The sequence below is a fragment of the Petaurus breviceps genome, unplaced genomic scaffold, assembly GCF_028583685.1.
Source record: "Petaurus breviceps papuanus isolate PSGF00001 unplaced genomic scaffold, PetGlider_PUasm1.0 79, whole genome shotgun sequence".
Classification (NCBI taxonomy): Eukaryota; Metazoa; Chordata; class Mammalia; order Diprotodontia; family Petauridae; genus Petaurus; species Petaurus breviceps.
In genome coordinates this window covers 9145031-9171459 of record NW_027186523.1, presented here as the reverse complement: position 1 = coordinate 9171459, position 26429 = coordinate 9145031, and the positions used below count along the sequence as shown (strand labels likewise).

Here is a 26429-nt window from a genome sequence, read left to right as displayed (position 1 = left end):
GTCCCATATATGTTAAGCTACTTCTTTCTCTAAAAGGCTAGGAAGTTGTCCCCAGGATTGATTGGCCCAGAGGACTATTGGTTCAAGTCAAGTTGCTATGACTTGGTTTCCTGAGCACTTAAAGGACATGTAATCCATGGAGTCCCAGAACTTCAGATTTGTAGAATGTTCCAAGAACACTTAAGTTAATAAAACCTCTGCCCTGAGTCACCACTCCTTGGCCTGCTGACCAGACTTATTTTCCTTGTAGGACTAAAAGTGGTCTCCTTTACCCAAGCAAGTGCTCAATCCTTGTTAAGTATCCTTTTTAGCTATAGCTAAATAAACTTCCTTAAAAAAAAAAATTCTGAACTTAAGAAATAAAATAAGCACTTCTATAACAAAGTAGAATGGAAAAAAAGGATTGCACATGAAACTGCAAATCTATTGTGTACAACTTGCTTTTCCTTTGAAATATATAAAAGTTATCATGTAACTTTCTTGATCTCCCCACCTTCCCCCATTCACCAGCCTAGAGATGGCTATTATTAGACACAAATAGGTGTGTGTGTAAAAAGCCATATTATACATACTTCTTTTTATTAGTTCTTTCACTGGATGCAGAGAGCATTTTCCTTTATAGGTCTTTGTAGTTAATTTGGGTATTTATAATAGTTAAAATGACTTATTCACTCAAAGTTGTTCTTAAAACAATATTGCTGTTACCGTATACAACACTTTCTTGGTTCTGAACATTTTAGTCTTCATTATCTCATGCAAATCTTTCCATGTTTTTCTAAAAGCATTGAGCTCATTTTTTTTTTTTTTTTTTTTTTTGCTTTTTGGGCAATTGGGGTTAAGTGACTTGCCCAAGGTCACATGGCTAGTATTTGTGTTAAGTGTCTGAGGCCGGATTTGAACTCAGGTCCTCCTGACTCCAGGGCCGGTGCTCTATTCACTGCGCCACCTATCCACCTGAAGCTCGTTATTTTTCATAGCATAGTAGTATTCTATTGTGATAATATACCACAACTTGTTTAGCCATTCCCCAACTGATGTGTATCACTGTAATTTCCAGTTCTTTGCAATGCCAAAGAGAGCTGCTATAAATATTTTAGAACATATAGGTTCTTTTTCTCTTTCCTTAATCATCTTGGAAACCAGACTTAATAGTGGATTTGCTGGGTCAAAGGATAATTCCAAATTATTCTCCAAAATGGTTGGATTAGTACACCAGTCCCTCAATAGTGAATTAGTGTCCTAATTTTTCCATCTCTCTCCAACATTTGTGGCTTTCTCCTACCACTTTAGCCAATCTGAAAGGTATAAAATATCTCAAGGTTGTTTTAACCTGCATTTCTCTAATCAATAATGATTTACAGCATTTTTCATATGACTATAAATTGTTTTTATTTCTTCATTGGAAAACTGTTCAGATTCTTTGACCATTTATTAATTGGGGAATGACTTATATTCTTATAGAATTGACAAGATCCTTGATATATTTCCTCTTCTGTTAATCTACGTAGTTTATATTTCTGTGAATATTCTTCCATTCCACTTAAATGTTAAATTTCTTGGCATATAATTGGGCAAAATAACTCCTTATAATTACTTTGATTTCATCTTTGTTACTGGTATATTTACCCTTTCATTTTTAATATCAGTGATTTGGTTTTCTTCTCTCTTTTTAAAAAAAAATCATATTAACCAATGGTTTACTTATTTTATTGTTTTTTTCCCATAAACCAACTCTTAGCTTTATTTATTAATCCAATGGTTTTCTAACACTCAATGTGATTAGTCTCACCTTTAATTTTTAGGATTTCCAATTTAGTGTTTGGGGTATTTTTAGTTCTTTTTTTTTCCTAGTTTTTAAAAATTGCATACCCAATTCATTGGTCTGCTCTTTCTCTATTTTATTAATATAAGCATTTAGAGATATAAATTTTTCTCTGAATACTGCTTTTGCTGTATCCCATAGGTTTTGATATGTTGTCTCTTTGTTATTCTCTTTAATGAAATTGTTGATTATTTCTATGATTTGTTCTTTAACTCACTCATTTGTTAACATTAAATTGTTTAGTTTCCAATTAGCTTTCATTCTGTTTCCATGGTACCTTATTAAATATAATTTTCATTGTATCACAATCTAAAAAAAGATGCATTTAATATTTTTGCTTTTAATTATAAAAAAAAATTTGTGCCCTAATATATGGACAATTTTTGTAAAGGTCCCATGTACTGCTGAGAAAAAGGGTTATTCCTTTCTATTCCTATTCAGTTCTCTCCAGATATCTATTATACCTCACTTATCTAAAATTCGTCACTTCCTTGTCTTCTTATTTTCTGGTTAGATTTATTTTAGTTATGAGGGGGAAGATTAAAGTTTCCCAATATTACAGTACTACCATCAATTCTTACCTGTAATTCATATAACATAAAAAACATTTTTTAGATGCTATAGCATTTGGTGTATATAGGGTTAGTATTGATATTGCTTCATTGTCTATGGTATGGTACATTTTATCATAATGTAGTTTCCCTATTTATCTCTTTAAATTAAATCTATTTTAGCTTTATTTTTGCCTATGATCATGACTGCTACCCCTTTTTTTTTAACATCAGCTAAGCATAATAAATTCTACTCTAGCTCTGTATGTTGTCTCTGTTTCAAATATGTTTCTTATAAACAACAGATTCTGATTTTTTAATCCATTCTGCTATTCATTTCTTTTTTATGGATAAATTCATCCCATTCACATTCAAAGTTATAACGGCTATTTGTGTATTTCCCTCTATTTAATTTTTCCTCTTTATTGTCCTTAGCCTCTCTTTTTACCCTATCCTTCACAGGTCAAGTTTACTTCTAACCATTACCTCCCTAATCCACATCCTTTTAAAGAATGCCTTCCTTACATTTTCCCCTTACCTTCCTATTCCTTATTCTATCCATCCCTCTAAGAGGCCCTCCCTTAACATTTCCCTGACCCTCCTAAATCTTAATCTACACACACTTCTAAAAGTCCCTCCCTTATCCTGTCTCCCTACTCTTTTATTTCTTCATACATTTTGAAGGCTTTTATGCCTTTCTAGATATATATGCTATTCCCCTTTTAACCCAGATCCAATGAAAGTAATGTTGCAGCACTGCTAGCCTTCTACCGCTAACTCTTCCTTTGTGTTAGTTCTTCCTTTTATGTTTTATTTGTATGAGATAATTACTCTTTTTTTTTTTACCTTTTCCTACCCAATTTTGTTTTTGAAAAATACCACATCATACTACCCAAGTAATAATGACAGTCTGGAGAATATGGACAACATTTTCACATAGAAGAAATAAATAGTTTGATCTTACTGAGTCCCTTATAATTAGTCTCTAATGTTTACCTTATATTTCTCCTGGATCTTATATGTGAAATTTTCTGTTGAGTTCTGGTCTTTTTGTCACAAATACCTGAAAGTCTTTCAGTTTGTTAAATGTCTATTTTGCAGGGAGAGGGGGTTGTTTCAGGATCATATTCAACTTTGCTGGGTAAGTTATTTTTGGTCACAAACCCAGCTCTTTTGCTTTTCAATGTTCTAAGATCTACAGTCTTTTAGTGTAGAAGCTGTCAGGTCTTGTGTAATCCTGATTGTAACTCAACAGTATTTGAGTTGGTTTTTTTTTTTTCTTGTTGTTTGTAATGCTTTTTCCTTAACTTGGGAGCTTTGAAACTTGGCTATGAAATTCCTGTAAGTTTTCATCCTAAGATCTGTTTTAGGTGGTGATTGGTAGATTTTTTTTCTTTTCTATTTTTACTTTAGTTTCTTGTTCTAGAACTTCAGGTCAATTTTCCTTAATTTCTTATAATGGTGTATCAAGGTTCTTTTTTTGATTATAATTTTCAGGTAGTCTAACAAATCTTATGTTGTCTTCCTCAATCTGTTCTCCAGATCAGATATTTTTCTAATGAGATGTTTCACATTTTCTTCTATTTTTTTCATTCTATTGATTTTGTTTTATTATTTCTTGGTGTCTTATAATGTCATTCAGTTCCCCATGCCCAATCCTAGTTTTCAAAGAAGTATTTCTTCCTTAATTTCTTGGATCTTTTCTTCCAATTGCATGGCTCCCTTTTCATAATTTTCTCAATTTTCTTGGATCGCTCTTTCCCCCCTTTAATTTTTCCTCAATCTCTCTCATTTGAGATTTGAAGTCCTTTTTAAGTTCTTCTGTTTGAGTTACAAATGGCCTTTTTTTTTTTAACTTCACTATCTTCCTCTAAATATGAACCTAGACCTTCTCAGTCCCCATAGTAGCTGTCTATGGTTGGGTTCTTTCTCCTTCTCTTACTCATTTTTAATTTTTATTTTGTTTTATTTTATTTTTAGCAGCTTATTATTGTAATCAGGTTCTAGTCCTAAGTTATGGGTAATGGTGTCCTGGGTCTCAGGTCCTTCATAATATTATTTTCTGAACTCTGTCTGGGGGCCCAATTTTGGGTACTCTTCTCTACCCCTAAGCCACACTGTCCTGCAAATGTTCTTGTTCCCTCCTAAGGCTGTAAACTTCAGCTCTCCCCTTTGCCCTGGAACTGAAACCTGCATGTGCCCACAACCAGAAGGGTCCCTATCCCTCTGCTACTGCACCCACTGGGGATGTGCAAACTCCTCACCCACAGCCACAGCCACAGCCTGGGACCATTATATAGTCAGCACAGCTGTGCTGGAGTTCAGAAACAACAAAGTTTCTTTCAATTTTCCCCTACTTAGCCATCAGACCACCACACTGTCCTAAAATGCAAGCTCCTGAGGTTGAGGCCACTTCTCACCCAGCTGCCCATAGGGCTTGTTGCTTGTTCATTCAGGGGAGGCAGCCTGGAGGCATTTGCACTTCAATTGGGTCAAACCTTCATCCCTGGAGGAGTCTTTTTTGACATCCTCTCAAATAGTTTTAGGTCAACTACTTTACCCCTACTTTTGTTTATTTTTTGCCACTTGGAGGTTATATTCTGTCTCGCCAATGATGGAAATCTGGAGAGCCTGGAATTTTCTGACCTAATCCACTATCTTCCTCACTTTTTTTTAACTTCCTTTTGTTAACTTTTGAGTGACCTATAGTGTCTTGTTTCTTTCTAATAATCTCACCTAAACTACCAGAAGAATTAACTTGAATCAGATTGAGCCCACCACAACTATCTACATTATCACCTAATACAGTAATATTAGACATTCTTTGGTTAACAGTTATATTAGCACTATCTGATTGAAAATACATTTTAGTATTTTGTTCTATTTTTCAACACCATTGTTTCACAATTCCAAAATCATGAACTATTCTTGAAAAAAGTAAAGTCCTAAGGTTGGCTAGGTGGCACAGTGAATAGAGCATTGGCCCTGGAGTCAGGAGGACCTGAGTTCAAATCTGGCCTCAGAGAGTTAACACAAAAAGTAGCCATGTGACCTTGGGCAAGTCACTTAACCCCAATTGCCCTCCAAAAAGAAAAAAAAAAGTAATATCCTAGACCAGGCAGGTTTTTTGCTAAGCAAGGCAATGTCATTAGAGATATTGGGGCCAGAAAACAGAGATGGAGGTATGAGAGGCAATCGGGAATTATGTGTAATACTGGGGTCACATTGGTACAGCTTCAGATCCTTCTCTGAAGATACTACTAATAATTAACAAATGCTGCCTCTATTTCACTCTTGCTACAGAAATGGCAAAAAAAAAAATTACAACAAAGTGCTTTATCAACTGGCCCCACAACTCTGTAATCTAATTTTTCCTTGTAATTCTTCAAAATGACCCCTTGCTACACATATAGACCCTCATCTATACTGACTAAAGTAATTTTTAATTTGCATCTTGTCTTAGTGAGTAAACTGAGGACATTCAATAATTCTTCCCCAGTCTTCATGTCAAAATCCCTTGATACTGCTTGATCTCTCCTCTTTTCCCTTAGCCTCAAACAATGAGGTGACCCTTCTCTTTGCCAAGGCCAAACCCTTTCTATATACTCTTAATCCTATCGTCTTCTATGTACTCCAACAGAATGCAACCTTAATTATGTCCTCTCTCTTGAATCATCTGATATTTCCCTCTACTGGTTCATCCCCTATTGCCTTCAAATATCCCCTAGTTTCTATCTTCCTTAAAAACACTCCATTAGACCCTACCATCTCCTCAAGCTATCATACTATCTCCTTCTCCAGGGCTGGCGTCCAGAGGGAGGGGTGCTTAGGGGCAGACTGGGGACAGTGGCGACCAAGCTTCACTCTTCCTCCTCCTCGTCCTCCTTCTCCTTGCCTGCACCCTCACACTTTCAAGGCACGTTGTCCCCGCACCCTCTGCCTCAGCTCAAGCTCCCTGGGAAGGCGATGTGGCCCCAGACCTGGGGACGGCACAACCTTCTTCCTCCTTTCTGTCTCAGAGGCAGGTGCTGAGACTCCTGGCTGAGTTGCAGAGACACCAGCACCATGTCTCGGGCTCAGGAGGAAGTGAGCAAGCTCACCGAAACACCTGCCAAAATGTGGTGGAGCAGTTCAAGCCTGGGCTACAGAACTTAATAAGCCCAGGGAAAAACTATGAAAAGACTGTTAATGCTGTGATAGTGGCAGGAAGAGCCAACTATGATGGTGCATGTATCAAAGACTGGAGAAAGAGCTACTGGTTCTCCTATGTCCACAGAGTTGGGACATGTCCTTATAGAGATTTCAAATACACACAAGGAACTCAATGACAGTCTTGATGAAAACTTCAAAAAATTCCACAAAGAAATTATACATAAACTGGAGAAAAAGACAGAGCTTGATGTCAAATATATGAATGCAACTCTAACACAGAAGGAAATTAGATTCTTTGGAGAAATCACAGGGGGAGTTGAAAAAGATTAGAAGGAAGAGTCAAAGTGGAAGAAACGCTCTAAAGTATGAACACAAAGAAATTTGAGTGTGAGGAAACTGTCACCTCTCGTCAGGGCAACATCCAAAAATTTATTGCAGATACCTGCAAAGAAGCTCTCCTTAGAGAGAAAAGGCAATTCTGCTTTCTGTTGACAAACACTGCTCTTTTGCTAATCACATAAATTACTAACATTTACAGGCTGCAGAATTACTCAATTCTAAACTACCAAATGGCAGGAAACTTGTAGAGATGCCACCAAAGTGCCAGAGAAGATCATGAATATGATAGTAGAGATAAAGACACCAAGTTCCTCCCCAGTATCAGGAACTCCTCAACCTTCACCAACAATAGAAAGAAGCAGTATGGTTGGGAAAAATTATGATACTTTCCCTGACTATTCACCGAAGATGTCCTCAGTTTCTTCGGCCAGAGCACATGCCAGTCCTCTGGCTGATATGTTTAATATACCCAGCAAACATCCCAAAGACTTCAGAAAGGTTAAATAATACCGCTGACAATTCAGAAGCCAGTTTACAGTGATCTATTTCTGTGGCAACAGGATTAAACATGATTAAAAGGCAGAAGGTAAAAACAACCTTCTCACAAACTGCTGGAAGTAACATGACACTGCTTAGCTTTGCACAGGGAGACATCATCACTTTGATCATCCCAGAGGAAAAAGATGGTTGGCTCTATGGAGAACATGACTAAACCAAAGCAAGGGACTGGTTTCCATGATCATATACAAAGTCACTAAAAGAAAATGAAGAAGAAACAATAAATGTGCCAACTCCCAGCTCTGTACCTGTTAGAAGCATCAGTACAGTGAATTTAGCAGAAAAAAGTAATCCTGTCATCCCACCTTCTGATTACCTAGAATGTTTGTCTGGAGCTGCTGCTGTACACAGAAGAATAGATACTTCTTTGAAAAGTTCTACATTTAAGCCACCTACATCCAAACCAGAAATCACATCTCCTTAGCCAAATACAAATGGAATAGCAAAGTCTCCCTTTCTAAGTGGAGAAAATCCTTTTGTTACTGTGAAACTCTGACCAATAATGATAAATGACAGGTCAGCACCAATAATTCAATGACTGAGTCAAGAAAGTAATACCCATCATTATTCCTCATGTAAACTATATGTTCAGTATTATGATGATCTTGTTTAACATCTGCTTTCACTGTATAGGAATGGAATATAACAAAGGTTTTTCCAGTTCTCAATGAATCTGTTAAATTAAGGAAATCATAATTGCCTATAAGATTTGAGAGTGAGTTCACTTCTGTCTTTAGGTGAACATAATATATTGTAATAATCACCACAATTGATAATTTTTTTAAAAAAATGCTATCATCCTATATCTCTCTCTTTCTCAGCTAAACTCCTAGAAAAAGTTGTCTTTCACTTTCTTTCCTTTCACTCCTTTACCTTTTGCAATCTGGCTTCACACTTTACTGAGCTGAGATTGCTGTCTTCTAAGTTACCAATATTCCAATCGCAAAATATGATGGTCACTTCTCAATCTTCCTTCACTGCTGCATTTTACCTTCTTGACTGCCTCCTGCTCCTAGATGTTCTCTCTGTGTTTTTGTAACATTACTTTCTCCTTGTTCACCTCCTAACTGCTCTTCCTCAGTCTCCCTCACTGGTTCTTCATCATCCATATCATACTTTTCCCAAAACTCTATCTTAGAACCTTTTCGCTCTATATTCTAGCTTGGTGATTTTATCAGTTCCTAAGACTTAAACTATCAGTCCCTTGAATAATATTCACGGATCTATATCTTTCCTAAGGTTCAGTCTCACATAACCATTTGCATATTCAGCTTATCAAACTGGATATCCTGAAGACATCTCAACTTGAACATATTCAAATGAAATTATTATCTTTCTTCCAAAAAAACTATCCCTCTCCTAAACTTCCCTTTTTCTGTAGAAGGCACTACAAGTTTCTTTTATAACTTTGGTGCTATCCTGATTGTTCAGTCTCTTACCTCACATATCCAATCAGTTGCCAAATCTTGGCCATATCAACCTCTACAACATCACTCACATGCAACAAACACTTCTCTACACTTACAGTCATCACCTTAGCTCCTGCCACCATCACCTCTAAATTATTGCAACAGCCTCCTGACTGTCCTAGTAGCAAGTCTTCATTCTAGTCCATTCTACACACTCCTGCCAAAGGGATTTTCTTTAAGCACACACCTCACCATATCACTGTCTCCCTATTGTCCTTAGGAGAAAATATAAACTACTCTGTTTAGATTTTAAATCCCTTCACAACCTGGCCCCAACCTACTTTTGCAGCTTCCTTGTACATTACTCCCCCTCCCATATTCTGAGATTTAGTCAAACTGGCCTTTTCTCTGTTTCTCACATGCACAACACTCTATCTAGCATTTCATGTCTTTGCACAGATCATCATCCACCACTCAGAATTCCTCTCTTCTTTTAAAATGCAAAGAAAGCACTTTATCTACATGACACTTTCCCAGATTCTTCCAATAGTGCCTTTCCTCCCACCTTGCATTTAACTACTTTGTGTTTATTTGTATTTATTTCTATATCCTTATAGAAATGAATAAAACATTTATTAAACACATCCTATGTGGAATGCACTCTGCTAAGTAAGTCCAAGGAACACAAAGAGAAAAGTAAGATGGCTCTTGCTCTCAAGGAACTTACTCCCCTTAATAGGGGAGATGACATATGTGGAAGAGTTCAGCTTCCAGTTAGATGGAAAGGTCCCATGTTCCTTGGGGTACAAGGGCAAAGCAGATGTCAATGCATCTTCTTTAAAGTCCTTTCCATTGAAAAGGTCCTGTCAGTTTCTGATACTGAACAATCTGCCGGTGCCAAGAACTCTCTTGTCTGGGTCTTCAGTAGATGTGTGTGCAGCACCTGTTGGAGCAGTTGCCAGGCTACATCTACCCAGATGCTGCTTCCCAGAATGAAAGCTGAGGGCTTTAGGCTGGAAACATTGTTATTCCCAAGATTCTTGGGTCCAGGGTCCTGAGCTATAACCATCAGGGTCTGGAGGGAGATGGCGGTAGCCTGGGGATCTGTGCCTTTAGAATAAATGGCCCCCTGAGAGTAGGACTGTTTCATTTTTGCATTTACATCCCTAGTAGATAGCACAGGGTTTGCCATGTAGTTTTTTTTCAGTCCTGTCTGATTCTTTGACCCCTTTTTGGAGTTTTCTTGGCAAAGATACTGGAGCAGTTTGTCATTTCCTTCTCCAGTTCATTTTAGAGAGGCCAACAGGATTAGGTAACTTGCCTAGGCTCACACAGCTAGTAAGTGACTAAGGCCAGATTTGAACTCAGGTCTTCCTGACTCCAGGGCCAGCACTCTCTCTATACACTGTGCCACCCAGCTGGCACAGTGTGTTCTTAATAAATGGCTGCTTGCTTGATGGATTGCTTACTTAACTCTTCTTTCTAAAGATAATTCTTAATCTCATTTTTTGCCAATCCAGCATTTTTATCTTTTTAAATTCTCAGCTCAAGATCTGTCTCCCCCAAGAAGTATCCCCACAGAGGACAGGTTGAGTAGAAAGAAGAACAATTCAAGAGCCAAAGGACTTGGACTCAAATGACACCTCTGACACTTACAACCTGCTTGATCTTCCTGGGCCTCAGTTACCTCAACCATAAAAGAGTTAGATTGCCTCTGAGATCCCTTCTGCTCTGATATACCTTCTATTTACTCTGTATATAATAGCTTATTATATAACATTATATTTATTCTGTATTTAACTTGTTATAAGTTGTTACAATTTACTTGTTCCAACCTAGTTATTTAAATGACATCATTAGAACATCTGCTCCTTGAAGGTAGGGACTATTTGGGGCTATCTTTGTAGCTCTAGTACTTAGCACAGTGCCTGGCACATAGAGAGTGACTGACTAAATTCCATCTCTACACTTGTGATCTTATGAACCCATACAACCCTTACAATTAGTATCATTCACTTATTTTTTAAAAGTCACTATTTGTACAACCAGTTTATATTATATTATCATGTATGTGTTTATAAATTATGCACATGTAATTCTGTATAGTTACATGAAAGTATATTTTGTCTTTCTAATCGGATTGTTAAATTCCTTGAGGTCAAGTAATAAAATCTTCTTCTGTACCATAGAACTTTTATATTTATATTTTTTCCTATATATCTATTCTTCTGTCTACCTCAGAATCTGTATAAATGTTTACTGAATAAATTTAAATTCACCTTCTAGATTGTGGATATAATTGTGACATTTAAAACTATTGAGCAGACATCTAAATGTTCATTGTGAGACTACGTTAAAGGTAGACTCACCATAAAGCATAATGCAAAGTCATGCATAAGTCACCATGAATTACACTGCTAATGATAAGAAATCTCAAGTTTTAAAATTACTAGATGTCCACCAAAGAAGTCACAGAGGTAAAGTATTTGTGGGAAAGAAGAGCTTTAATTATGTGGCTATGAACAGCACTGATTAATTTTTTCGGGTCTCTGTATTAAGAGTTCAACAATAATTTGTTAATTTAACATTTCCTTTTTTAAACAAGAAGGGAAATTATCAGATATTTCCTTAATAAAGTGATAGATCATAGTAATAAACACTAGAAACACCTCATGTTTGTAAGTATAGACTGAATTGAAAAACTAAGTAATTAAAGTTTACCTACTTACATGGCAAAACTTTAATTAAAATGAGAAAAAATATTCTTTAATATAAAATGGATTCCTAATTACAAGGATACTATATGATAGTAACATTGAAGCAATTCCCTGATGATTTTCAGAATAAGGTAATTTTTAGCATCGTTCTATTACTCAAGTAAGAAAAGTTATGTTAATGGCAAGATTTGGAATGAAAAAATAGTATATGCTTTTATGATTAAATAATCTACTATTACTTTATAAAATATAACACTAAAATCACATTTATTATATATAAAAACCATATACACAACACAAAAAAGTAGTTTTGTTTAGTTACTACCATTAATCTTTGCTTACAGGGCCTTTCAAAAGATATATTTAGTAATACAGAAAAAGAATACACTAATAAAAAACCAACTTTCAATTATCCATGCACATGAAAAGTTCTATGGCAAAGGAGAGAAATGAGCAGTTCTATCATCCAGCTGGGATGGGAGAGTATCTTACCCTCAGAACCCAGATTTTCACTGTACAGTTGTTTTTCCTGGAAGTAAGGAATGGCTTCTTATCCAAGTGTGATGATCTCAACTAGACTTTCCTTGGACTTAGAACACAATATCCCATCCTACTGATGTAAAAATGGGGCTGAAATTTAATATGGAATTTAATAAACATTTAATTAAAGCCTATTTTGTGTAAATTATTGTGCTAGGCAGTAGGAAGTAAAAAAGAAAAATGGTTTCTACCTTCAAGGAACTTACATTCTAAGAAGGAGAGGAAGATATAACATGTACACAGACAAGTATAGTATAAGGAAACACAGGCTCAGTTTTAAAGATTTATATAGGTATTATGCTAGGGAGAGGGGAGGGGAGGAAGAAATGTAACATTTTTGCCCAAAAGGCACTCCCACCTCTATTTTCTTTATTGGTTCTGCTCACCTGATCCCAGTTCTCTAGTTCCCTCTGATCTCTGCACTTTCCTTTTTCAAACCCCCTTTCCTAATGTAGATGTTAATACCTCAGGCCTGCTGAGTACAACAATATACTTTCACCGCCAGAGTTAATAAACGTACCTTAAACATCCATGTGTTTCTTTTTGTGACTATGAGAATGTAAGAAGCCTATTTTCGTACTTAAAAGTTGGAAATATTGTAGCCACACAGTTGAGTGGGTCAAAAGCTGTGTCTGTAGGCTTAGTGACCCAGCAAATGAATTTCTGAATATGGGCATGGCAATAGTTAAGACAAATAATTTTGACCATTTGGGAGTTGTGATATCTTAATGTTTGTTTAATGAGATCTTTTCTCCTTTTCCCCAAAGAATGTGTCATTGAATATACTTTTTAAAAACATCATAACTTCCCTGGGATAACTCAAGACATTCTAGACTATCCAGGACTATGAATTATGATATAGAAGGTAGAGTCTTTGTTTGTTAAAGTACATAATTCTCTTGGTAACACTTAGATGCAGTGTGTTGTAGTAGAAAAAACAATGATCTTGGAGCAGAAAACCTGGATTTCAAGTATGGCTCTATCAGCTATGTGATTTACAGCAAATTACCTAGCCAGGGTGGGGAACCTGTGGCCTTGAGGCCACATGTGGGCCTCTAGGTCCTCAAGTGTGGCCCTTTGACTGAATCCAAACTTAATAGAATAAATCCCTTTAATAAAAGAATTTGTTCTGTAAAACAGAATCAGTCAAAAGGCCACACCCAAGGATCTAGAAGGCCACATGTGGCCTTGAAGCTGCAGGTTCCCCACCCCTAACCTAGTCTGTATGAATTAATCCGAATTAATCAAGTAAGCAAACATTTATTAAATGTCTACTATGTGCTAAACCCTAGGCTAGATGCTGGGAATACAAAGAAAAACAAGATAATCCTGCTTTCAAGGAGCTTATATTCTCTCTAGGGATGTGTACACATGTGAATAAATACAAAATATACGCAAGGGGCGGCGTGGCATAATAGATAAAGACACTGGCTGTGTGACCCTGGCTGAGAGACCTCTCAGTGCTCTAAAGCAACAATTTAGTACCATAATTGGTATGGGAGGCAACCCAGTGAGTCAACTCTTTACACTAATGCACATTAGCAGAAAAACATTCTGATTTTTTAGGAATACATATGTGTATGTGCATATATATGTATTTAGATACACATATGTATGTAAATATGTACACAAATATAAAAATTATGCCATTGTTATAGTTATAAAATGATATATAAATAAAATTTAAAATATATTGATTACCATTAAAAAGGCATATAAAATTCTTATTTTTTAATAAATTAGTTATAATGTAAGTAATTCACATATAGATTCTAATACATTCTATAATTCTACAAAAATTTCAAGTCATTCTAATATTTCACAGAATTAAAAGTGGATAAGGATTTTGGGGTTAATTCTTTGGCAATACTACTGACTACTGTCTAGCTTTGCCTTTCCCTTCTTATATTTTTATTTGTGAATTTCTTTTTTTTTTTTTAATCAAAGCTTTACATTATTGTTCATTTGTTTCAGTTGTATCTGACTCTTTGTGACTCCTTCTGGGGTTTTCTTTGCAAAGCTACTGGAGGGGTTTGCCATGGGGAAAGTAAGGCAAACATGGTTAAATGACTTACTTGGGTCATAAAGTAAGGATCTGAGATAAAATCTGAACTCAGGTCTTGACGACTCCAAGCCTAGCACTCTATTCACTATGCCACCTAGCTGCCCGTGGGCTTTTTACATTAATATCTCAATTAAATTTATCTTGTTAGATTCATGTCAAAATTTCTAACCTGTAAAGATGTATCTGAATCCTGAATGATACTAAATTCTTCCTAGTTTTATATTATCTACAAATCTGATAATTGTGCCATTTATGATGTTCTATAGATCACTGATAAAAATATTAAATAGCACAGTATCAAGAACATATTTTTAGGACATTCTACTAGGGATTTTCAAGCTATGAATGAAATGAAACTCTTTGGGTTGGACTATTTAGCCAGTTCTGAATTGACTTATCTGTACTAGATTTAGCCACATATTTTAGTTTTTTAAACAGGAATGGCACAAAAGAGTTTGTAAAAAGTTTTGTTATTTAAAATCAAAACAAAATTATCTAAAGCGTTTCCTTGACTCAACAGTACAATAATCCTGTCAAAAAGGAAATAAAGTTAATGTACTATGACATGCTCTTGATAAAACCATGCTAGTTTTTTGTGATTACTTTCTTTCTTTCCAAGTTAACCACCTTTGTTAAAATATGTTCTATGATTTTGTTAGGAATCAAAGCCTGGCTCAGTAGCTTAGAGTTTGAGTGTTCCACTCTCCTTTAAAAAAAAAAAAAAGGAAATTTGTCTTTCTCTAGGTCTGTGGTTTTTCTCATAATTCAAAGATCACTGACACAAAAATCATGCCTTCCAGTTCTTTCAGTATCCTCGGATGAAGTTTTTCTGGGCCTGTTGACATGAATGGATAGACGGCTAGACAGACAGACAAAGCAGTTATTAAATGCTTACTATGTGTCAGGCACTTCAATAAATGTTGGGGATAGAAATATAAGCAAGCAAAGACAATCTCTGCCTTAAAGGAGTTTACATTCTAATGGGAGAAAACAAAATATAAAAAAGAGATGGGGGGGGTGGAGGGGTGGTACAAAGGAGAGCATGGTGTGGAGTAGGCAGTGAAGTGGCTTCCTTGCATATGGGCCTCTGTCCCAGCAAGATAATAAGGCAAAAACTGACTTATCAGAGGATGGGATAGAGATGATGGTCTGAACAGAGGCAGCCGGAGGGCCAGAAGTCACTGAGAACACCAGCTAGGTGCTCTCTTGCTAGCTCTCTTCTTATTTTGGGTTTCAACTCCGTATTAGCCATTTTGGGGCTGTCTTTTACAATCCAAATTCTCCTTGTCAGAGAAACTAGAAGCAAAATAAAAACAGCTCTGCCTTACCTCCATTCTATCAACTGTTAACATTGTCCTTTCAATTGGGAATTGTGGCCCTAGTCTTCCTTAGATATTTTTGTTTTCTACACTATGACTAAAAACTTCGTATTTTGTTGTCCTTGAATTTCCTTACCAGCTTCAAATCAATGTGTTTTAGAACTCCTAACAATCTTCTTACAGGATGTACCACATCTCTATACCTGCTACTCATATTTGCTTTTATTTTGTAAACTTAAAAAAATCTAAGCTGGTTAATGAATTCTACACATATTCACAAGAATCTTCTTAGACAACTCCCTGTTCTTTCTTATCACAATTGTTTTTCTTTTTGTCTTGTATCTTTCTTGAGAACTTCCAATAGATTCTTTTACAAAATTTTAGTCCATGAGATCTTATACTTTCTCTGAATTCTCTGAAACTTTTTTCTTCAAAAACCTAGGGAACATGTTGAACTATGAGCAGCTTTCCCCTCTTCACCATTTCCCTGCCTGCATTATCCTCCAATTCACTCTATTCTCATCTCTGCCTGTCAATATCCTTTTCTTCCTTCAAGGTCCAACTCAAGAGCTCCATGAATCTATTACTGATTTATATAGCTGAAAGTGATCATTCAGAATCACCGGATTCAGAGTTCAAAGGGACCTTGTCAAATGGACACACCCAAATGGAATTTCCATACATTTCCTGACAAGTTGTCTGTGCAGTTTAAAAGCCATCAACTCTAAGGCAGCAGTGCCTTCTGTTTCTGGAAAGATTTAATTGTTCAGTTATTCCCTGGATCAGCCTAAATTTTCTTCCTTGAAAGTACTACCCATTGCTCTTTTTTTTTTTTTAATGTGTGTTGACTGTCTGTCAAGCAACTCATATGTGATAGTATGAAAATATTGGAAATAAACGGGTTTATTAAATCTAGGCTCCGAGATTCATGTTAAGTGTAGGCACATCTGTTTCATGGAAAGGAACATAACCAGAATCTTTAGTCCAACCCCAGCGGGGCTATTAGTCTCTATCATAAGTAGTTTAGTGGTAGGGAGAAATGTCAAAGCTGTTATTATCTCTCTGTATCTTAGGACACTGATCTTTAGGCAATGTGCTGCCCCTGATGAGAGAATCAAGGACATTTAGAGAATTCATCAGCCTACAGGGTTTCCTCCTTACAAGTCAGGAGGGGCATCCACTCCCCCTTGCCAGTGTTAGAGACGATGATTCTCAAAGCTCTGAGTTCTGAATACCTCAATCCACCCCCCCCCCTTTTTTTTTAAATCATGAGTCATTCTCTGTTTTAGGGACAAAACCTCTATTAGGATGGCAAAAATTTTATCTTTTGAGCTATGTGGTTTCTGGTGATCTCCTATAGAGAAGCTATGTATCAGTCTACCATAATTTCCAGGGAATTAATTCTGCCCTCTGCAGCCAAGCAGAACAAGACTATTCCCTGTTCCACATGACAACCTTTCAAATACCTGAAGATAGCTAACCTATTCTCACTGAGTTTTCTCTTGCCCAGACTAACCATTCCCAGTTTAATCAATCTATAAAAGCATTTGTTATGAATGAGGCATTGTATTAGGCACTAGGAATATAAATACATAAATAAGATAGCCTCTACCCTTCAGAAACTTACACTGTCTTGGTTCCCATTTGTAAATGATCACACCCTACAATCCAGGCAGACTAGCCTTCTCTTTGTTCCTCATCCATGCATACCATAGCCTGTTTCCATATCTTCACCTCCAACTCATAAAATTTCTCTTCATTCAAGATGAAGCTTAAGCATCCCCCTTTTTACACAAAGGACTTCCTGATTCCTCCCAACTACTAGTGCTCTCCCTCCTGGTAGTTATTTGGAATGTAAAGCTATTCTAGTTTATCAATGTTCTTCTTAAACTGTGATATCCAGAAGGAAACACAACACTCTAAATGTGGTCTGACCAGGGAAGAGTGCAGAGAGGCTATTACCTCTCACAACCCAGAAAGATCATGGGCATTATGCCTCTCAATGCCACCCAAGGCTGAAACAGCTGTTTCAGGCTGCCATATCACACTAATGACTTATATGTGGCTTATAACTGATTAACTTATCTAACCAAGAGGATGATATCCCCTCATCTATTCCTGTGCAATAGATATTTTTTTTTAATCCATGTATAAAGATTTCCATTTATCCCTCTTAGATTTCACTTTATTAAATTCATCTCAATGTTAAGATCTTTTTTGGATCCTCATTTTGTTGTCCTGCATGATGGCTATCCCTCCCAGCTTTGTGTCATCTTCAAATATGATAACTGATTTAAAAAAAACATGACAGTACAAAGTCAAGCACAGATCCCTAGGCCATTCTACTAAGAGATCTCCTGACAAGCCAACAGGGGTCCATTAATACCTACTCTTTTGAGTCTAGTCATTCAACTGTTTCTAAATCTATTCAACTGTATTATCATATAATCCACACCTATGTTAGTTTTCCCACAAAACAATATGAGATTCTTTATCAAATGCTTTGCTAAACCCAGGTGAACTATATCGACAGTATTCTCGATCTCCTGGTATAGTAATCCTGTCCAAAAAAAGGGAAATGAGGTTAACCTGGCATGACCTCTTCTTGATAAAGCTGTACTGGCTCTAAGTAATCACTATTTCCTTTTCTGGATGTTAATAACTATTTCTTTAATGATTCATTCTAGAATTTTCCATGGAATTGAAGTCAAGTTAACTGGCTTATACATTTGCAGACTCTATTCTGTCCTTTTTGAAAATCAGGACTGTTACACTTGTTCAGTCCTACATAGTTCTCCTTTTTAAAAAATTTTCCAAATATTGCTGACAATGACCCAGCAATCATATTCATCAAATCTTTTAGTACCCATAAATGTAGTTTATGTTACCCAGGTGAGTTGAGTTCATCAAGGGAAATCAGGTCTCTTATTTTTCTTGGGTACCAACTCTGTTAGCCATTTTTTGTGTGGCTCTTTCTTGCATAGACAGAACAAAAACAAAGTAAAGATTGAACAGTTGTTTCTTTCTGTTGTCAGGTATCTTGTTCCTTCTTTAATCTTCCTCTTTTCCTGAATATAGCTTACAGGACCATTTTTGGTGTCTTGAACTCTCTCACCAATCTCTGCCTATTATGACTCCTACTACTACAGAATTTATCTTTATAGGGTTGTATTATATATATATATATATATGTATGTGTGTGTGTGTGTGTGTGTATTCATCTTTCTTGTCTGCCCTTGTTCTAACGTCTGTGAATAGAATCATAATCTGGAAAGGACCTGAGAGACAATCTAGTCCAAACCCTTTTACACAAAAGAAAATTGAGGTCTGGAAATTTTACATGATGGCCCAAGCTCACACAGGTAAATAAGCCCCAGAGGTAGGCTTTTGAGCCAGGTCCTTTGATGCCAAAGCTAAAGCTGTTTTCATTGTATCATTCTGCTTTTTAAAAGTCTAAGTTGGTTGGTGAGTTCCATGTCCATCAACATCAATGCATTAAGACAACTACCATTTTTCCTCTTTGATATCTAGCATTTTACATAGCTTTAAAGTTTGCAAAGCCCTTTAAATATATTAACTCATTTGATCCTCACAACAATGCCATTATTATTTTCATTTTATAGATAAGGAATCTGAGACATAGAGAGGTTAAGGGATACACCTAGTAATGCTCTGAGGTAGCATTTGAAGACATCAAGTCTGACACTATCCACTGTACCACTGAGCTCTAAAACTGTTTGCATTTGTGTTCTGAAAGCTTAATTCTTAAATTTCTCATCCCTCCTGAGTTGACTTCTATAGAATCTGAGTGCAAGGGGTGGCTGGGTGGCACAGTAAATAGAGCACCAGCCCCAGAGTCAGGAGGACCTGAGTTCAAATCCAGGCCCAGACACTTAACACTTACTAGGTGTGTGACCTTGGGCAAGTCACTTAACCCAATTGCCCTGCCTTCCCCCCTCCAAAAAGCAAAAAAAAATAACAACTGAGTTCATGGGATCTTATCTCCTATCTCTGAACCCCTTGAAACCACATACTCCCTAAATGCAGGCTGAGTATCAGACTGTCTGGCTTTCCTCTCCTTTTTCATAGCCTTTAGAACTGTAATTTCCCCACAGTGTTCCTATCATTTTCATCTCAAGTACCCCCTTGTTACTGAGAGTCAAATTTAATATAAAATCTGATTTGCCATTCCCTTTGCCTTCATGACATTCTGCATTGTATCGTACTTATTTATATACAGGTAATGGCTTCCACTGTATACTCCTTGAATACTTTATTGCACACTCCTTGAGATGAGGGTCTTTCATTTCTCACCTCTGTAAAACAATTTCTCTTAGGGCCTGGCACATAACAGATGCCTCAACAAATGCTTAATGAATTAACACATACATTTCTTTAACCTCTTTGGGACTTATAGTAGTATCACTAGGCCAAACAGTATGCAGAATTTTGGTCCTGGATTCAAATTGCTTCCCTGAATGGCCATACCAATTCTCAGCTTCACCAACCATGCATCAATATGCCTATTTTCATGTAGTGCCTCCGACATTTGCCATTTCCCATTTTTATCAGCTTTGCTAATCTGATAGGTATTATATAGAAACCATGACTTTTGTAGTGAAAGACATTGTTACTTTTTTTGGCTCCAACACCACATTATTGACTCATTTTGACTTTGGACACTATCCCCTCTCCTTTCTTTTGAGTCTGAAAACTACTTCTCAATCTCCTTCAAGTATCCTTCACAGGAACTGTTGTTTAGCTACAGTTTCTTCATTCCATTCTTCTGAAATTGATTATTTAAACCCAAGTACAGAATTTTACATTATATGCCCACTGAACTACTTCCCCAATTTAAAGTCATACTTAAAAGTTGGTAATATAGCTCATGAACCTCTACTGGTAAGCTTCCCATTAACAATCAGCCACTAATATGTGAAGTAAGGTCTAGATGGCCCTGTAAATCCTATTTTGTGCATCTGCATTTGTCTTTCTTCTTAGATAACATCTCCTGTGAATTTCTGGCCCTCTCCTCTGCTATCATTTCTATTTGTGTTCTTTATGCTATCTAGTTGGCAGATACTCCCCCACCCTTCCCCCGATCTATTTTCAGGTTAAGACTTTCTTAATCTAATTCAAGATACTGCAGGTAAAAATGTTTTGTATTAGGATCTGTTAGGTATATTCTCCTCCTGACTGAGAGCCCATCATCCCCATATCAAAAGCAATACCCCAGAAATCTAACTGTTCATTTCCCAAATCTACCCCCTGGCAGCTTTGAAGGTTAACTGCTAAACCTGGCTGTATAAAATATGCTGCGAGACAGAGGCCCAGATGCCAACGCCAAGGCGCCGGGTGCCAAGATGCTCAGACAGAGACCCAGATGCTGCAGTGTGCAGACAGAGGCCCGGACGAGGCCTGATCAACATGGCAGCAAGTTGACCTACCAACCACAAAGGACATTGCCAGGCCGATCACCCAGAAATGTAAAAAGCCCCTATCTAGACCTCCCAGGACCAGGATGGCAGAGTGAACCCTGGCTGCTCCAATCCCCCCCTCTGACCTTGAAAACATAGTAATTATTGCCCCAGGGCAAAACCTTAAACAATAAAGGCTTGGGAACCCTAGAGGAAGGGCATGGCTAGGCCCTGCCTCAACATGGGTAGAAAGCAGACTGCAAAGACAAAGAATCTGGAGTCCTACTATCCTGAGAGGGAGGAACAAAATTTAGAGAGAGACAGTGTTGACTCCACACCCACAGTTGAAGCTTGAGACAGGGAACTGGTCTCAAGCACTGAAAGCATTCTTAGATGAGCTCAAAAGGAACAGAAGATAAAATGAATAATTCTTTTAAAATCAAAATTGCGAAATTAGAAAAACATTACGATGAAGAAAATAATTCCTTAAAAAGAAAAACATGTGATATGGAAAAGGAGCTCCAAAAACTAAGGAAAATCATTCACTAAAAACTAGAATCAACCAAATTGAAGTGAATAACTCTATGAGCAACCAAGAATTAGTCAAACAAAACATCAAGAATGGAAAATTAGAAAAAGAGGTAAAAAACACCAATGGAAAAATAACTGACCTGGAAAATAGATCCAGGAGAGATAATCTGGGGATCATAGACCTACTGGAAAATCACGATGAAAAAATGAGCCTGGACAACATATTCCAAGAGCTCATCAAGGAAAACTACCCTGAGATACCAGAACCAGAGGGAAAAATAGAAATTGAGAGAATCCACTCATCACCTCCTAAAAGAGATCCCAAACTGAAAAGTCCTCAAAATGTTGTGGCCAAACTCCAGAACTACCAGGTAAAAGAGAAAATACTTCAAGCAGCCAGAAAGAAACAATTCAAATATTGAGGAACCACAGTGAGGATTGTACGGGATCTGGCAACCTCTACACTGAAAGATCAGGGGAAGTGGAATACAATTTTTTGCAAGGCAAAAGAGCTTGGGTTACAACCAAGGATCACCTACCCAGAGAAACTAAACATATTCTTCCAGGCAAGGAGATGGTCATTGAACAATATAACAGTTTTCCAGGCCTTCCTGATGAAAAAGCCAGAGCTCAATGGAAAATTCAACCTCCAATTACGAGACACAAGAGAGACATAGAAAGGTAAACAAGGAAATCACACACACACACACACACACACACACACCCTGTTATTTAATAAGAGCAAACTGTTTATAGACAAGTAGCGGGTATGACTATAAATTACACAAAATGACAATAAAAAAATAAAACAAAACCTTATTAAGGGTTACAAAGGGACTGCGATGAAAGAAGAGGAAAGAATGAAGTAGAAAAGGGTAAATTATGCTCCACACAGAGGCATAAAAACAATATAGCAGAGGGAAAGAAGGGAGGGAGATGAGTATTATATGAGCTTTTCCCTAATTGGTTCTGGTGCAAGGAGGGAATCACACAACCAGTTAAGCACAGGACTCTATTGAGAAGAGACACAAAACGTATCATAATAGAGGGAAAGAGGGGAGGGAGAGGAGCTTTGATGAGATTTGTTCCTGTCACTCTTGGTGGGAAGAAGAAATAGCATATTACATTAAGTATAAAAATATCCTACAGGTAGTAGGAGGGGGGAAGACTATGAAAGGGGGGGAGTTGTTAGAAGGGAGGGAAGAAGTAAGGGGGAAGGGAAGGAAAAGAGAGGGGGGCTGATAAGAAGGGAATACTGAGGGAGGTGGTGGTCAAAAAGAAAACTCTTAAGGAGGAGAAGGGAGAAGGGAAGAAAAAGATAAGCATAAACAGGGGAGGGAAAAGAAACAGATAGTAATCATAACTGTGAACATGAATGGAATGACCTCTCCCATAAAATGGAGGCAGACAGCAGAATGGATTAAGAACCATAATCTTAAAATATGCTGTTTACAATGAACACATCTGAAACAGAAGGATACACTCAGGGTAAAGTAAAAGGCTGGAGTAAAATATATCATGCCTCAGCTAAAGTAAAAAAAAAATCAGGAGGAGCAATCCTTATCTCAGATAAAGCAAAAGCAAAAACTGATCTAATTAAAAGAGAAAAGGAAGGAAATTATATCCCGCTAAAAGGCACCATCGATAATGAAGCAATTATCATTACTTAACATATAAGCACCAAGTGGTATAGCATCCAGATTCCTAGAGGAGAAGATAAGGGAATTAGAGGAAGAAATAGACAGCAAAAATAGATAGCCAAACTATACTAGTGGGGGACCTTAATCTCCCCCTCTCTGAACTTGATAAATCCAATCTCAAAATAAACAAGAAAGAAGTTAAGGAGGTGAATAGAACTTTAGAGAGGCTAGACATGATAGATATCTGGAGAAAACTGAATGGGGATAAAAAGGAATATACCTTCTTCTCAGTGGTACATGGCACATACACAAAAATCAACTATGTACTAGGACATAAAAACCTTGCAATTCAGTACAGAAAGGCAGAAATATTAAATGCATCATTCTCAGACCATGATGCAATAAGAATCATATGCAATAAAGGGCCATGGAAAGATAGACTAAAAACTAATTTGGGGGCAGCTAGGTGGTGCAGTGAATAGAGCACTGGCCCTGGAGTCAGGAGGACCTGAGTTCAAATCAGGCCTCAGACACGACACAAAAACTAGCTGCGTGACCTTGGACAAGTCACTTAACACCAACTGCCCTCCAAAAAGCAAAAAAAAAAAGGAAAATGAATCATTGGAAACTACGCAATTTAATCCTAAAGAATGATTGGGTCAAACAAGAAATAATAGGAACAATCAGTAAATTCATTTAAGAGAAGGACAATAATAAGACAACATACCAAAATTTGTGGGATGCAGCAAAGGGGGCTGTTAGGGGAAGTTTTATATCCCTAAGTGCGTACATGAATAAATTAGAGAAAAGAGAGGTCAATGAATTGGGCATGCAATTGAAAAAGCTAGAAAAAGAACAAATTGAAAATCAACAATTAAATACTAAATTAGAAATAATTAAAACCAAAGGAGAGATTAATAAAATCGAAATTAAGAAAACTATTGCATTAATAAATAAAACTAAGAGTTGGTTTTGTGGAAAAAAAAAAACAAAATTCATAAACCCTTAGCCAATATGATAAAAAAAGAAGAAAACAAATTATGAGTATCAAAAATGAAAAGGGTGAATCTACCTCCAATGAAGAGGAAATTAAAACAATAATTAGGAATTATTTTGCCAAATTATATGCACATAAATTTGACCATCTTAGTGATATGGATGAATATTTAAAAAATATAAGCTGCCCAGATTAACCGAAGAGGAAGTAAATTACTTAAATAACCCCAGCCCAGAAAAAGAAATTGAACAAGCCATCAGTGAACTCCCTAGGGAAAAATCTCCAAGGCCAGATTTATTAGCAAATTCTATTACACAGTTAAAGAACAATTGATTCCAAAACTCTACAAACTATTGGGAAAATTAGTGAAGAAGTAGTCCTACAAAATTCTTTTTATGACACAAACATGGTACTGATACCTAAATCAGGAAGAGATAAAATGGAAAAAGAAAATTATAGACCAATTTCCCTCATGAATATAGATTCAAAAATTTTAAATAAAATATTAGCAAAAAGACTACAGCAACTTATACCAAGAACAATACACTTTGATCAGGCAGGATTTATTCCAGGAATGCAAAAGTGGTTTAATATCAGGAAAACCATCAGTATAATTGATCATATCAATAATAAAACTAGCAGAAACCACATGATTATCTCAGTAGATGCAGAAAAGGCTTTTGACAAAGTACAACATCCATTCGTATTAAAAACACTAGAAAGTATAGGAATAAATGGAGCCTTCCTTAAAATAATAAGTAGCATCTATTTAAAGTCATCAGTAAGTATTATATTTAATGGAGATAAGCTAGGAGCATTTAAAATAAGATCATGGGTAAAACAAGGATGTCCACTATGACCCCTCTTATTCAATCAGGTACTAGAAATGTTAGCAGTAGCAATTAGAGAAGAAAAGAAATCAAAGGAATCAAATTATGCAAAGAAGAGACCAAGTTATCACTCTTTGTGGATGATATGATAATATACTTCAAGAATCCTAAAGTATCGAGTAAAAAACTACTTGAGACAATAAATAAATTTTGCAAAGTTGCAGGATATAAAATAAACCCATGTAAATTCTCGGCATTCCTGTATATTTCTAATGAAATCCAACAGCAAGAGATAGAAAGAGAAATCCCATTTAAAGTTACTGTAAACATAATAAAATATTTGGGAATCTACCTGCCAAAACAAACGCAGGACTTATATGAACACAACTACAAAACACTTCTCACACAAATAAAGTCAGATGTAACTAATTGGAAAAACATCAATTGCTCATGGCTGGGTAGAGCTAATATAATAAAAATGACAATTTTACCTAAATTAAAACATATATTTAGTGCCATACCAATCAATTTACCAAAAAATTACTTTATAGAACTAGAAAAAATAGTAACAAAATTCATTTGGAAGAACAAAAGTTTCAGAATATCAAGGGAATTAATGAAAAGAAATGGTAGGGGGGGGCGGCCAGGTGGCACAATGAGTAAGAGTGCCGGCCCCGGAGTTGGGAGACCCGGGATTGGTTCTGGCCTCAGATACTTGGCACCCACACAAAATAACTGGCTGTGTAACCTTGAGCAAGTTACTTAACCCCAATTGCTTAAAAAAAAAGAAAAGAAAAGAAATGCTAGGGAAGGTGGCCTAGCTATACCAGATTTTAATCTGTATTATAAAGCAGCAGTCATCAAAACTACTTGGTACTGGCTGAGGAATAGAGCAGTGGATCAATGGAATACACTGGGTACATGAGACTCAGCAGTCAATGACTATAATAATCTACTTTTTGATAAATCCAAAGACTCCAGTTTTTGGGATAACAACTCACTATTTGACAAAAACTGCTGGGAAAACTGGAATATAGTATGGCAGAAACTGGGCATAGACCATTATCTAACACCATATACCAAAATTAAGTCTAAATGTGTGCGTGATCTAGGTAATAATGATGATACTGTAAGAAATCTGGGAAAGCAAGGAATAGTTTACCTGTCAGATTTATGGAGAGAGGAAGATTTCATGACCAAACAAGAATTAGAGAGCATTATAAAATGCAAAATGGATAACTTTGACTACATGAAACAGCTCCTGAAGAAACAAAGCCAATATAACCAAGATTAAGAGGGAAGTGGGAAATTGGGGAAGAATTTTTACAAGCAATGTCTCTGATAAAGGCCTCATCTCTAAAATATACAGAGAATTGGGTCAAATGTATAAGAATACAAGTCATTCCCCAATTAATAAATGGTCAAAGGATATGAATACACAGTTCTCAGAGGAAGAAATGAAAGATTGATTAATAAGCATATTAAAAAATGCTCTAAATCACTATTGATTAGAGAAATGCAAATCAAAACAACTCTGAGGTA

The 26429-nt window shown here is 36.5% G+C and overlaps 1 protein-coding gene and 1 pseudogene across 1 annotated transcript in view; one reads left to right on the top strand and one right to left on the bottom strand.

Annotated features, from left to right (window-relative positions):
- The window catches only part of LOC138175820 (transcription initiation factor TFIID subunit 3-like), a 260852-nt gene that overhangs the window by 18508 nt on the left and 215915 nt on the right, over positions 1 to 26429 (bottom strand). The gene's annotated exons all lie outside the window — the stretch shown is intronic.
- LOC138175736 (BAR/IMD domain-containing adapter protein 2-like 1 pseudogene) lies at positions 6439 to 8132 on the top strand (annotated as a pseudogene).